We start from the raw sequence: 13,290 nt of genomic DNA, 5'->3' as shown, positions 1-13,290 counted from the left end.
GCTTGCGGTGGGAGGAGGGTTTTTCCTCCCCACCGCCAACATTAAGAACAGCATTCTGAATGTTGGCGGTGGGAAGGAAAACCCTCCTCCCACCGCAAGTCTTCAGGACAGGTCCGGGAACAGAGGGGAAGGCGCGTTGCGCTTCTCCTCTGTCCCCGGACCTGTTCTGAAGGCTGGCGGTCCACCGCCAGCCTTCAGAACAGCCATCCGAAGGCTGGCGCGGGGAGAAGGGCTCTCCGCCCCACCGCCAGCCTTTGGAGCAGCCTTACGAAGGCTGGCGGCGGGAGGAGGTCTCTCCGCCCCACCGCCAGCCTTCGGAGCAGCCTTCCGAAGCCTGGCGGGGGGAGGAGGTCTCTCCGCCCCACCGCCAGTCTTCAGAGCAGCCTTCCGAAGCCTGGCGGGGGGAGGAGGTCTCTCCGCCCCACCGCCAGCCTTCGGAGCAGCCTTCCGAAGCCTGGCGGGGGGAGGAGGTCTCTCCGCCCCACCGCCAGCCTTCGGAGGAGGTCCGAGGACAGTGGGGAAGACGCACTGCGCTTCCCCGCTGTCCCTGGAGATTTCCCTATGGGCTTTCGTCTTGCGAAGGAAGCCCATAGGGAAATTCGTCTGGCGAAGCACCTTGATAAACAGAAAACTCTTTCTTCTTGCGAGTTTTCCGTCTTGCGAGGCATTCGTCTTGCGAGGTACCACTGTACATTGTATTCGGCTAAGTAAGTAGAGAGAGTAGCCTGTTGATCAAGTTCCTCTCTGAGAAGAGGTTTATGCTCGACCTTCCCACACCATTGTGGCCTAGCACATTAGCCACAAGTGTGTTCATTGTTGAGTGTGGCCATCATTGAATATCTGAGCAGCTTCTGTTGACAGAAATGTTGACAGTGTATGTTCATATTCACAGCCAATAGATCCTCCTCCCACACAGTTTTGACACTTTTGTAGATAGCCTAACAAATAGGAATAAACTTAATATTTTTCCTTTCCCGTTCAGTAAGACTCTTATACTACCCTTAGCTTGTTTTCAGAACTGAAAATGCTGCTTCAACTGTAATGTTAATCAGCTTAATGCTTAAGTGTGTTCTGGCAAGAATGAAATACAGTACAGATGCTTCGTATCAGCCATGCATATTCTCAATAAGCAGCCAAATGAGTAAACATTCACCAAGGGCTTTTGGCGGGGTGTGTAATTTAAACACTTGCTCAATTAAGGAATTGGATTTATGAATTTTTTTGCCACCACTAGTAGAAAAGTTGTCAAATGATCTTACAGTATTTTGCTTTGTATTCTCAGTGGTCTTAAATTAGAGTTCTGCACTTTCTGTGGTTCTTCAGTAGTTGTTTGCTTCCCAAGACTGTCACTGGCTTGTTTTGGGTTGTTTCCTAGAGGTTTTATAATGCTTGAAAGGGTATAGGCAATGCAGAGATCTATTTAGCTTATGTTAAAAGTTAAGCAGTTGCAGTATAAGGAGTCAGCAATTAATGCCATGAAATGCTTCTTTTTAAAATTCCACACTGAGGTTTTATTCTTTACAATCTAAAGAAAACTTAACAGTGCATGAAAACCAAGTACTGCATCACTTCCCTTCATTGGTGTGTTTGTGTGCCAAAAAAGAAAAAAAACAGATGGCAAATAAAACTAGTCTAGTTTGATCATTTTGCCCTCTTTCTCATGCTGGGCCAACTACTGGAACATCTAATGTGAAATGTAGCAGAACTTTCATGTTGTACATTGTTGTCTTTTCCACTGTGTAATAGTGTAACTTAAGTAATGGAAAGGAACAGATGCTAAGGATCATCTTGTCTGTTCTGGTTAAATGTGCAACTGGTAAGTCAGTAGGAGCTAAATTGGTTTATGCCAGTTGGAGTTACTACAGTGGTACCTCGGGTTACATACGCTTCAGGTTACACACTCCGCTAACCCAGAAATAGTGCTTCAGGTTAAGAACTTTGCTTCAGGATAAGAACAGAAATCTGGCTCTGGCGGCATGGCGGCAGCAGGAGGCCCCATTAGCTAAAGTGGTGCTTCAGGTTAATAACAGTTTCAGGTTAAGAACAGACCTCCGGAATGAATTAAGTACTTAACCCGAGGTACCACTGTATTAAGATACTTCAGATGCATAAGCTTAGCAGAGTTAGAGAATCTGAGGCTAAGTTGTAATCTATAGAGTGTTACATTTCTTACTGAAGAAATAAAATAAAAATAGCCAATTTGAAAGTATGCCTTGTGGTACTAAACTGTCTGTGGCGATTCCTACGAAAAGCGGAAGTTATCACTGTACCAAAAAAAAGCTGCAATGAAAAACAGCTGGCGTTTTACAGTAGCTCCTTTTTAATCAATATTATTAATAAGAACATATTTGATACTGAAATATGAGAGTTTGATACCAAGTTTATTTCAAAGTCCAATGAACACGAAGGTTTGGATCCTAAGAATTGTGAGGTGCATGTTTGGCATGCAGAACAGGGCTTTGCTGCTGGCTGCCTCCTTCCTGCCACAGTCTCCTGTGCACCCTTTAAAGCTGTGGAAAAGTGGGCAAAGGATTTGGGACATAATATTCCAATTGAGTCATGTGAAAGATTGTGGAGAGAGGATTTAAAATTTATGGCTTGTAGTTCACTTAAAGAAAATTATATGAAAATGATGTACCAATGGTATTTGACAGCAGTTAAACTTGCAGAAATGTATAAAAACTCTCCTAAAATGTGTCAGAAATGTAAAGATAAAGAAGGTATTTTTTTCCATATGTGGTGGGTTTGCAAAAAAGCAAAGGGCTGCTGGGAAATGATATATAATGAATTTTTTAAAATGTTTAAGATAACGTTTATTTAAAAATACCAGAAGCCTTTTCGGCTAGAATAATAAGTGATGAATTGCCAAGGAAGCTAAGGAGATTGTTTATGTATTCTGCTAAAGCCGCTAGAATGTTATTTGCCCAGAAATGGAAAGAAGAAGAGGTCCCAACGAAAGAAGAATGGATAACGAAAATGATAGACTGTGCTGAAATGGCTGAACTTACTGTGAAGATCAGGCATCAAGATGAGAAGAAATTCAATCAAGAATGGGAAAAAATTATACACTTATTTTAAGGAACACTGTAAGCATGTTAAAACATTAGCAGGATTGATGTAACATTTATGAAGTAATTCTATAATTAGGTTTTAAAATATTTGGAAATTAAATGGAAAAAGTAATTATATTCAAGGGAAAAGAAAGGAAAAAATTTGGAAAACGGGGTGGGTAGGTAGGGGAAGTCAAATATGGTGTTATTATGAATGGAAAATTGTTGTTATATTGCAAAATTTTAAAATAAAATATTTAAAGCTGTGGAAAACTGTGAACTTCTCTTTGCATGTCTCGGAGTGCTTTCTGCTTGCAGATCTGCCCTGTTGGATCCAAGCCATGCCTTCAGGCAATCTGCTGCTCCTTAATTCTGATCACTGGAAGTATATTGAAGGAGCAACATCAATCTTAATAATAAAACGATTTACTTAAAGGACTCTTGCTTGAAAGGAAGCATTCACTCAAGGCAGGTCAGGATGGAGAACCTGTTTTGCTACAATGACTGGGCCATAAATTGCTTCTTGTGACGCTCTCAAAAGCGATGATCAATTGGTGAATGAATTTGTCTGGACTTTCCTAATGTGTGTTCCCGTCACTTTTATATAATAACATGGACATTTCAGATACAAACTGTATCCACTTCTAACTAATAAAGTAGCAACTATATGTGCCTCTTCCTCCCCTCTCCCCCCATATGTACAGAATGGAACACATACTAAAGAGCTAACACTAATAATGATTCTTTGAATTCTTCATATTGTATTAAATGGCCCCAAATTGGAAACTTCCTAGCTAAGAGCATTTGATAATTCGCCTTTTGCCATGAGAATGCCTTTCATTTTGCCTTCATAAGAATTGTAAGATGTATCTTACGAGGGCATTGCTGCGGCATTACAACATTAATTACAGAACAGAGATGACTGAAGGCTATACATCATTCCTTTTTATGTTGAATAATGTTGGAGAACTCTTACTGATTACTTGGAAATTGCCCGTGTCCTCCTGCCAAGAGTTTCAAAATGGCAGATGTGGGAATTCAGCCATTAATCAGATGTTGAAAGCCCTGGGCTGTAATTTGGTGGGGAAAAAATCATATCTAATGTAATGAAGGGCTTGACTGTGCTGGTGAGCTAGCTAGCTTGTGCTGTAAAATGCAAAAGAGCTTGATAACGGTAATATTTAAGCTCTAATTATAATTATTCCATGTGGAGCCTTTCAACTGCTGCCCTTTTTATGGTCAAGTATCATTTATGTGCCCTTTAATCATTCAGTTCAATCTTTAATATTTTAAAAGTATAGACTTGGCCATGTTAGAATCCATAGTATGTAAATCAGGATTTTTTAAAATGAATATTTTTATTCAAAAAATTTCAAATATGCAAATAACAACCATAGTAATCAACTTTAACAATTCATAGCACAACTGTTGCAATAACCGTACCATGTTAAGTTAAACATGTTGACTTAAAGGGTCTCTGCAAAACTCACTAGGAGTTGATGGAAGAATTATAGTGTGGCTAGATTTAGTCACATTATTTAAATTGGAATTGTTTCATGTAAACCTAAACATAACTCTATGAAGCCTTGTATCATAGAAGGATGGATAACAACTCTTCCAAACACATACTACCAACATTATTATTATCTTATTAATATCCTGCCCATATAGCTGGGTTTCCCCAGCCACCCTGTACTGCTTACAGCACATAAAAACATATGCATATGCAACTCACTAGAAAGAATATTTTAAGTTGTATGTGTGAGATGTCCACATCAGGGGTAGACAACTTCTAGCCTATGGGCCAGTCTTGTCCTGCGAGGGCATTGTGTCCCCAAACCATGGTCACCTGTCAATGAGCTGATGTTGCTGGTTAACATCAGCTGATGAGCAGGTGGTAGGGTTCAATTCTGCATTGGGTGTGGGATGTGCCACCTCTGCTAATCTCAGTCCAGGTTGGCTAATACAAGGAAAGTTGTTCCATTAGATACTTGGTTGCCAAGCCTTTTAGGGCTTTTTGTATCAGCATTAGTATCTTAATTTGGGTCTGGTTGTGTTTAACATGATTGCACACAGCATTCTCACAACCACAGTCTGCACAAGCTGTAGGATAGACTGTCTTCAATCGTAGCCTTGTGTAGAGAGTCTTACAGTAATTAAGATGCAAGGTTACTAGAGCATGTGAAATTATATGAAATACTTGCAAGGTTGAGCAGAATCAAGAGCAGAGGTGGCCACCTATGTGGCAGGGAAATGGGTATCATTGCAGTATCTTTGTATAAACCAGCAGAAGAGCAGAAAAATAACTCTTCCTAAACACATCTGTTTAATTGGGTTATTCGTGGCTGTATGTAACTTGCAGCCAAACAGCAGCTGTTATAGATGTAGTTATCTCTCTGGACATTTTTGTCTGTTTTGATTCATGTTTGCGCTAGTCTGTGACTCTCAACTTCCATCTGCTACTACCCTATATTATTAACAGGTAGTAGCAGATGGAAGTTGAAAGGCTACGGTAAAAGTCTGATCATTCAGTGCAGTCTTACAAATCTGAATGCAGAATGAGATTTTTAACCCCTTTCTGGGTGATAATCACAAATTCCTTTATAAGGTACAGAGGAAATTGAATGAGAAATGAGCAGGAAGCCATCTTATACTTCCCATTCCCCTTGGAGAATATTTGATCTTATCAGTGTAGATGCTGTACAATGGTTTCTCTGTGTCTGTAATAATTTGTTACCTAAGTTACACTTGAGTTGCTATAATGAAAAATGATGAACTGTGTGTGCTAGAGAATCATCAGGCTTGCAGAATGCTGAAAGACTGGGGCTGCCTTAAAACCATGTTGTCCAAAGTATGTTGCATGTATTATTGCTATTATTTATTTATTGAGAAAATGTCTTCCCTGCCTCACAGCCTCCAAGGGGCCATATGAAGAAGCTTACATAATTTAAAACACAAATACAGTAAATGCTAAATAAAAAAACCAAACAATCTCAAATTAAGTGAAATTTAACACAGAGGGTCCATAAAATGATTGAGTCATTTTAAAGTACAGTGCCAATTCACTATCTTTGAATATTACATCATTGTTCATATATAAATACTGACTAGTTCTACTTTAATGCTTACTTTTTGACCTACTTCTCTGGAAGTGTTAGCAGATTTTTGTCAGCTTTGTATTATAAGGCTTGCCAGCCAAATATAGAGGTTCTTAGGATTCTGTGCTCCTGTAAAAGGCACTCTATAGAATGGCCAAACCATGTCATCTTTTATAGCTGTCATGCAGTACTTGCATTAAACTTGATATAATGAATTTCTTTTTGCATTCCCATCCCTCATTCCAAAAGAAAAGTGCTTGCTAAGAGACAGATATTATGGTTTGTGCTATCATACAGGCTTTCCTAGGACTGAAAAGTATAATGAATTGATACCCCTGTCTTCCCTCCTTTCTAGACCTCCTCCCATCTTAAATTACTCCCAAGTGCAATAATACCCCACTGGATAAGTTATGAAGAAGATAGCTGTATTTTTTATGTTTAAGATTTCCTCTGTGTGTGAATATGAAGACATTTTCTACATAATCAACTAGCTATGAGCAGGTGTGCATTCATCCATCATTAGAATGTTTTGTTACGTATAATGGAAAGGTAACTATTTTTCTACTTCATATAATACAAATTAGGGTAGAGGCAAATATATATATTTTAGTCACAATATTCCTCACCCCCCCACACACACACATTTAGCATAAACAGTTGATGTGGTTATTATCACTTCATTCCTCTAACGGCTATAATTGCTTCCTTTTCTGGCCTTCCTGTTCAGAAAAGGCAGTGATTATTAAGAAATAGATTAACTGTGTGGTTGTGCTAATAGTGAAAGTAGCCTTGTGGCCACTTAAACAGCCCAAACTCCCAAATCTACTGACTCCTCTACCAGTGGAGAAGAGCCAAGACACCTATGTGAGGAACTGGAAGAAATGTGGCTCTGTCGTAGGATATGATTATAAACATCATGTGTTGTGGTCTGGATGGGAGCAGGAAAGATGTATGATTATTATTCATTAATTAAATTTATTGGTCACTTTTTCTTGTCAAAGGCAAGTCGAAACAACTTACAACCAGATAAACAAAGTCCCACTTGTAGATGTAGATATGTGTAGTTCAGGACTTCACTTGCAATCTAACGAGTTCAGGGATTGTAGTTTCGTTTGCAGCTGCTTCCCACTATGTCCCACTTCATAAATTAATGCACTCATCTCAATATTATGAGAATGAGGCTTCCTGTAGAAACAATAAAATCCAGAGGCATATGTTATGAATACTACCTGTGCAGGAGAGTGAGCCGTTGTGGTGATTTTCAGCTTATCAATTTTAAAGCAGTAATGATTCTTTGTTTCTCCAATACTATTTCATATGATAATCCTTCCCTCCATTCGAAAGATGAAATGGTTGTACTCTGTCGCTCAAGCTCAGAAGGCCTCATGTGCACCTTATTCTTCTTAGAGTCAAAGACTGGGGAAGGATGGAACATTTACATCCACAATAACCAATGCAGTCTCATATTGGTTTATATTGAAGCTTAAATTGCGTTTGAGACTCACTCTCTTTATGTTAATGTAAGAGAGTGGTTAATGTAAGAGAGGTGTTTGTAACTCAGATAAACTTTCTGGCTAGTATGGGGTCTTTCTTGGCATTAGAAACTTGGAAGGAAGCAAGAACCACCACAAGCTCTTTTGTAAGAATGCTGTTGCATGCAGTTATATACCTTCATTACCTTTTATTTTTTTCACAGCATGCTGACAACAGGCGTTAATTTTCCTCCAGAGTTTAAAGCAGCTTAATGAGCCAAGTGGGCATATTTAATGTCTAGCTTAAGACTGAAGAAATACAGCTAACCAAATAAGCCTCATTTTCCAGGCATTCTTTCCCTGGTTGGAAGCGAATAGTGTTGACGGCAGCAGAGTACTAGGTAGAGAGCAGGTGGGATTTAAACGGTAGCCCATTCAAGTCAGACTGAACCTGATTGTGTTCAGCTTGCCGGCATTCGTGCAGAGATGCTTACCTAGTTGACTGCTCCTGCTTTGAATGTTTGCCCAGTTCCTAATGTGAACGGATGCTCTACTGCTAGGGGACTTCCATTTTATGCACAGCTGAAGCTAAGTGGTGGATCAAATGCTTTGTATGTACTAGGTCCAAGATTCAATCCCTGGTATCCCCCAGATAGCTTCTCAACTCATGGCCAGATAGATATCCTATGGAATATTCTGCTCAAGTTTTTTGTTTTTGTTTTTTTCAGAAATTATAGCACAGATAAACCTGTTGTATATTCTGCACTTGGGAATGCAGATTTTCCAAGCTCAACTCAAAACTGTTTTGGGGTTTTTTTTTGTTTTGTTTTTTATATATATAAATATACATTATATGAAAGGCACTATTTTTTTAAAAAACAAAATGCAGTAAAGAATATAGGGGAAGCTGGAAACTTCTGAGAGGAATTACTGGCTTCCTTGAGCTCTATTTAATCTCCTTGTGTGTCCTTGGGGAACTTAAAAGAGTGGGCAGTAAAACTGTCTCGCTAGTAAAGTTGCCTTGGAACTTGTGTTTTCTAATAATGCTTTTGCCATTGGTGGCTTTATGAAATAGTGTCATAGATGTGCCTGTAAGTAGGCACAAAAGATGTATAGTACTTCAAAAGAGAAGGCAGAGAGTCAGGTGAAGATTTTATTTCATAAAATAAGTTGCACAGGATTAAGACATAATTCAGCATCAGATTGTTTACTTCATCCTGTGTCTTCAGTCCAGAGGCTCACTGCAGATCAACAGCAAACCATGAACAATACCAGCACTACCATTGCAGGCGTGTTATTTCTGCAAATTCTGCTGGGCGTTCTTTTTGATAAAGTCTAAGGCTTGGTGTGCTATAATTATTTAAAATCAAATGTGGTTTTCAACTCCAATTCTGAATAATTATAATACAGTGGTACGTCAGGTTAAGTACTTAATTCGTTCGGAGGTCCGTACTTAACCTGAAACTGTTCTTAACCTGAAGCACCACTTTAGCTAATGGGGTCTCCTGCTGCTGCTGTGCTGCCGCTGCACGATTTCTGTTCTCATCCTGAAGCAAAGTTCTTAACCCGAGGTAATATTTCTGAGTTAGCGGAGTCTGTAACCTGAAGCACATGTAACCTGAAGCGTATGTAACCTGAGGTACCACTGTAGTGGAATTCTTGGCACTTTGGGCATGATTTTTTAAAAGCCTTTTTAAATACAGTAGGTATTATAGCACTGTTGGAGATGGTAATGCAACATACTTCTCCCATGGAAATTTCAGTACAGTGGTACCTCTAGTTGCAGACTTAATCTGTTTTGGGGTGCCATTCGCACCCCGAAAAGTCTGCAACTAGAGCTCCTCTTCTGCGCATGTGTGCGAAGTGATCGAGCGTTGCTCTGCATGCGTGAAGTGAGCATATCGCTCATGCGTGAAGCGCGTAGGTTGCTTCTGTGCATGTGCGGGTGGCGAACCACGTTCGTAAGCTGAAAGTCCATAACAAGAGCGGAACACAACACAAAGTATGACTGTAGATTATAAATCTCTTTTGTAGATCAGTGCCATATTTTTCTCATCTGTAGCCTTGTATTTTCTTATTATTTTAAAAAGACTCATTTGCTTTTTTAATTATTTGCTTAGCCGTGCTTGTCGTACACACTTTCACTTAAGCATATCAGCAAGGTGCTCCCTTTCATTTCCAACAAAACTGAAGGGAGCATTTGCTCATTTGCCAATAAGTGCCGCTTTGGGAATTTTAATGTTTTGCTACAACAGATATCTTAAATTATGTAAACTGCTGCTTCCTGTCCTCGATACCCATTTTCTCCCTTTTTAAGTCTTTTTGTTGAATTTCAATTAATTCAAAGTGTAAGAGGAGTTTTGTAATGGAAAACAAGCGCACTGAGTTTTCGATTGGAACATGTGGTTTACTGATGCTCTAGATTGGTCCTTGCATGCTAATTGAGCAGTTAATAAAGTGGATGTTGGCAAACCGTTGATACTTTTTTGGGAGATGTTTGTGTGTTGCCATTACTGTGCTGCTGCCTCTTTGGGCTCTCCTCATTCTGGTCCTGTATTGACTGTGTTCTGCATTGTAGTCAGGCAGAAATCAACAGTTTGGCTGTACTGCAATCAATAAAACCTGCTGAGTGTTAGCTTCTTGTTCTTTCTTTCCTGCTTTAATTTAAAACCTTGGTATGGGTCCTCCCTCCCTGAGGACTATTTTTGCAGTGTACAGTCTTCTGATTTGTCTTAAAGAGACAAGATGGCATTTCATTTCTCAAAAACAGCATGTATAATAGGAAGGGACTCTTGAGGCATCAGCTCTAGTGATGTATTGGTGCCATTTCATAGGTAGTTAGAGTACAGAACCACAATCTGATAATACTCACAACTGCAAGCAGCTTTTATTGGCTGGGCAAAAATTTCATTTTACCCGCAGCTGCATTTTGCAGTTTTAGAGCTGGGAAAATGCAATTTCCTTGGCCCGGGTGGATGATTGCAATCTGGATCCTTTTGGGATAAGGGCTGCAACCACTGTACAATCCCTAAAAAAGAATAACTTAAGCTGAAAAATATCAAAAGAGCCACTGCTAGTGTCTTTCTAACTAACAAAAGGATCGAGGAGAAAATTAGTGGATAATCCAAATTTGTGTCCTATGGTATCTTTGTAGGTGCCCGAGCATTTACTGCTCCTTCTGACTGGTTCTGGCTTGAACTGTGCTATTCGTTGGTGTTGTGAATGCCCAAGAAATAGTACAGTACATGTCATAGCAGAATAGATCTGCTAGACTAGATCTGTTACATACGCTCAGGTTACAGACTCCGCTAACCCAGAAATAGTACCTTGGGTTAAGAACTTTGCTTCAGAATGAGAACAGAAATCGTGCTCTGGCGGCACGGTGGCGGCAGGAAGCCCCATTAGCTAAAGTGGTGCTTCAGGTTAAGAACGGACCTCCGGAACGAATTAAGTACTTAACCCGAGGTACCAATGTATATGAAGCATAAGGCAAAAATGTACCTAAGTGACAAATACTTTGAAATGCCGCATAGTTTGCTCACCCTTGCTGAAACAGAGTGTTAAGAACAAGGTTTGTGTGCTGATTTCATTGTCACTGACATTTAACTTGGAAAACTGCAAACTAAGGATTGAATGCAGAGGTCAGGAGAGGCAAATGCCTGCAACAATTAGACTTAAAACTTGAGTTTGATGGAAGTAAATGAGAACTGGCAATACTGTTTTCCAATTGCTTCTAACAATTTGATCTGCCAACAGAACTGTGCTTTTGGCAGGTACATTGGTGACAGATGTATAACTTCTACAGTGATGAAATGTATTTCATTACATTACTTTCAAAACTGGTAGGTTTTGTTGGGTGTGTGTGGAAATGCTACAGAATGACAAGCAAATTCTATTCAGCATTATAGCCAGCTTAATCAAGGTGCTAACTAGTCAACTTGTTTATATTTGATTATACAGAGACATGTGTGACACTGTGGTCTAAACCACTGAGCCTCTTGGGCTTGCTGCTCAGAAGGTCAGCTGTTTGAATCCCCACAACGGGGTGAGCTCCCATTGCTTCGTCCCAGCTCCTGCCGAACTAGCAGTTTGAAAGCATGCCAGTGCAAGTAGATAAATAGGTACTGCTGTCGTGGGAAGGTAAACAGCGTTTCCGTGCTCTCTGGTTTCCGTCACGGTGTTCCGTTGCGCCAGAAGTGGTATAGTCATGTGGGCCACATGACCCGGAAAGCTGTCTGTGGACAAACGCCACCTCCCTCGGCCTTAAATGAGCTGAGTGCCGCAACCCCATTGTCACCTTTGACTGGACTTAACCGCCCAGGGATCCTTTACCTCCCCCCCTTACTTGATTATACCCAATACTATGGGCAACATCCAATGTTAGCCATAGTCAGAGCAGACCCATTGAAATCAATGAACAAGTTAAGCCATCCTTTAATTACCCCACCTTTCTCTCATGGGTGGGTTGCACCAAAGTCAAAATCTTAGGCCATTGCCAATGTGTAGAGAATAAAGGAATTGTAGGAGGGCAGGGGAGTGAAAATTTGGCTTCTGTTGTACTTCCACAGCAATCAGTTTATTCACTGCCTGCAACCAGAGCAGAATAAAAAGTGAGAAAGGAGCTAGGAATCTCCCAGCAGCCCCCAGTGAACTTGAAGCATTTAGATTAAAGACCACTGAGGCTGCAATCCTAAAGAGACCAATGGGGCTTTCCTTCTACCACAAACCAATTGTGTTAAGACCAGGTATTAGGCAGAAGGACTCGTATTCAAACATCACTGGGTAACTGGGAAGCAAATTATGTAGTGGGGTTTGTGGAAATATTCCTCCCCTTACCTCTGCTCCCTCTCTCTCAGATACCAATAAAAATGCTGTGTTTTTGTTGATTCAATCTCAGTCTTTAATCTAAAGATACACTATGTATAGATTCTATGTATAGATGCTAAAGCAGAGGGCCAGCCCAATACATTTTGGCACCTGAGGCGAAGCACAAAATGGCGCCCATCCCATACTTGGGAAGAAGGGGTGAGTGAAGATCCAGATCAGGAACAAGCAGGGGAGGAGACCAGCAGCACTTCCTATTTGCCTAGAGGCTGCTGTAGAGGCGGCCAGATTTGGCTTCCAAGAAGTTGGCTGCAGCAGCAGTTGATGCATTCCTTGGAGGATCCTTTGCCCCTGTGAATTCTGCCATCTGATATGGTTGCCCCACCTTCCCTCATGGTTGGGCTGGCCCTGTGCTAAAGCAACTTTGAGCTGAATGGAACACTTTTAACTCTTTATTCCATTTGTAATCATCCCATTTATAACACTCCAATGAATATTTATAAACAACTATTATGGGTTGAGTTCTGATTATTTCCTCCTGCAGTGTAGATGTTGCACTTCTGAGGGCGGTAGAAGTACCAAGAGAGCCCACTCTGCTGATTTTAACACCAAAGAAGGTAATTAGGGATGGAGGCAGTTTTTCAGATATTTGGGGTCTAAACAGATTTTAGAATATGATCAGACTTCATTTTATTCATTGCCTTTCAAAAAGGATTTTCTTCTGTCAAAGTACCAGGCTTTTATTGCTAGAGAATGAAGGTAGACTTAAAAATTGAGACATAAAATGTGTCTAGCAATCGTTACTGTGAAGGGAATCCAATCAATCTTTGAAATGTCCAATACTGT

The 13,290-nt window shown here is 40.4% G+C and overlaps 1 protein-coding gene across 4 annotated transcripts in view; it reads left to right on the top strand.

Annotated features, from left to right (window-relative positions):
- MCUB (mitochondrial calcium uniporter dominant negative subunit beta) overlaps nucleotides 1–13,290 on the top strand; it is a 63,729-nt gene that overhangs the window by 26,009 nt on the left and 24,430 nt on the right. The gene's annotated exons all lie outside the window — the stretch shown is intronic.

The sequence above is a fragment of the Podarcis raffonei genome, chromosome 9, assembly GCF_027172205.1.
Source record: "Podarcis raffonei isolate rPodRaf1 chromosome 9, rPodRaf1.pri, whole genome shotgun sequence".
NCBI lineage: Eukaryota > Metazoa > Chordata > Lepidosauria > Squamata > Lacertidae > Podarcis > Podarcis raffonei.
This window is presented reverse-complemented; position numbering and strand designations above follow the sequence as displayed.